Here is a 2,334-nt window from a genome sequence, read left to right on the forward strand (position 1 = left end):
CGATGCGACGAATAAAACTAGAACTACGCGCTTTTAGCGCCAACTAGCGAAAATACTGCAGGACTTTTTTGACAACCCAATATATTTATTCTTACTGCTACTGAATCCAATTGCTGGGCACTACAACTGCCTTTACGAAGCTAGCCAGTCAAAAACGCTACTCCCTTTCTTCCTTTTCCTTCCTCATCGGCAAAATGTGTGCACAGTCAAAAACGTGGTAAAAACGCAGAAATCAGCCATCTTTGCTTTGTTTTCATTTGAACATTGTTGCCATTGCTTAATGCGCATATATAGTTTTGAGCGCATCTTTGTTTTCAATTACAATTTTTTACAATATAAAATATCAAAACTAAAAGCAAACTATTAAAAATAGTTTATATATTTATAAATAATAGCATTCAACTCTGATTTTGAGTTATTTTAAGAAAATTTGAAACATATTGAACAGATTGAATTATAAAAGTTGATAATTACTGCAGTATATCGATATTGGCAACCTTGCGTTGTAAGAGAGCAATCAGCTGAGACGTTTGCGACGGCAAAAATCCAAATGTCGCAGATTCTCACGTCAACGTCACGTCAGAGAGAAGGTATTTAGTAGCGTTTTTCACTGTTCAGTTACATTGCGCGCCCATAAGATAGGTCGTCCCAGCTGACACGACCCACGATTCTGCGTTGTTCACTAACCAGCCTATACCACAGCTTCTCTGCTTACAATTTGCTCTCCACTGTCAGGTATCAATAAAAACGCCGCTGCTACGCTGCTCTCAACCGCCGCACTTAAGTCACCTCCAACGCTTCTACACTGCACAGAACAACAACAGCAATTTTTGCCACTAACGCATCACCACACAACTTATCAATAGTTACCAACTGAACACTTTGTTCTTATTACACAAATACAACTTAGCACTATGTCTATATACTCTACTCCAGTGTTGTCCAACGTGACTGTGTGCACGTTATGCTTGTGTTGGTTATTATAGCGTCAACTGATCGCAAAATTCTGCTTTGTTTGCCTACGAAGTTGAATACAGAAGCACAATCGTGCTTTCACAGACACTTGTCGCGACATGTTGGTGTAAGGTGTCTGGCACTGTCCGTGCGCTATTGTGCGCATAGGCCGTGGACAACGCTGCTCTACTCGTTGTGAGAGTATATACTCGCTGCCGTTGATTTTCGCTAGCGTCCTAACGGACCTTGTAACTGCACTGACTAGTAAGGCCACTCCACACGTAAAGTTTCTTTTCTTAGAAACGTAGAAACGTTATGTGCTACAAGGAACAGACAATTTTGCAGTATTTTGGTTTACGTTTTCGTTTTTCACACTGCCTTACTGTAATCCAACTTTGCCGATAACAATTTATTTCACCGGCTCAGTACTTAATTGCATCTCATAAAACTTAACTCCTACGCAATTGCACCTTTTGTTTTTTGAAGTTATAACTACTTCTTATACGACGCCGGAAAAGGTTGCGATAGATTCTGGTTGCGCTACCTTCCATACAAAAGTAACGCAAAGTTACGCAACCTCGCTCCATCCAAATGAATGTAACGCAACCTTGTCTGCGGGGATGTGCGAGCAGCAAGCGAAGCGGTGACAATCGGCGATCGTTTGTTCGTTTCTTTCGGCACAGCTCGGCCGACACGACAACACAACACAATGTTCCATGCTTATGCTGTTGTTGTTTTTGTAGAACAATGTTTCAATTTTTTGTTGGTGACATATTCACATGTGTGCGCATATGTATGTTTGTATGCTTGTGCATTATTGAAGTTATAGTTCTTTTTCTTTCGTTTGCCTTTCTGCGAATTCTCAACTATTTTACGTATGTTTTGGTTGAAATACTCTGCGTTGGCCTTTCAGAATCACACAGAATTATTTCTGTGGTTTTTGAAACTGACCCACGAGGACGAGGTATATGGTTTTATCTGGGAGCGTGAGATTTCAGAAAATCGCTCGCTTACAAGGGATAAAACGACTTCTGAGTGGCGATTTTAATGAATAAATTCACAGAATAATTTCTGTGCTTTTGGAAATCTATACTAATAAATATTTTTTTCTTACTAATAGAAAATAAATTTATCACAGCAATATACATAAACATATACATAATATTGCTGTGATAAATTTAATTTCTATTAGTAAGCAAAAAATTAAAAATAAATTTGTTAAGACTATACTTCTCAGGGCATCATAACAATGTTATGTATATGTATATACATATTATGTATATGTATATTGCTGTGATAAATTTATTGCGAAAGCAAATGTTCTACAAAGTAGGTATATTCTATACTTAAACAAAATTATTAGAACCCATCGTATGTTTC

General features: G+C 38.0%; 1 pseudogene; it reads left to right on the forward strand.

The window, feature by feature from the left end:
- The first annotated feature begins 1,864 nt into the window (after nt 1–1,864).
- On the forward strand, nt 1,865–1,994 carry LOC125777934 (small nucleolar RNA U3; annotated as a pseudogene).
- The last annotated feature ends 340 nt before the right edge of the window (nt 1,995–2,334 follow it).

Source organism: Bactrocera dorsalis, chromosome 3 (genome assembly GCF_023373825.1).
Source record: "Bactrocera dorsalis isolate Fly_Bdor chromosome 3, ASM2337382v1, whole genome shotgun sequence".
NCBI classification, from domain to species: domain Eukaryota; kingdom Metazoa; phylum Arthropoda; class Insecta; order Diptera; family Tephritidae; genus Bactrocera; species Bactrocera dorsalis.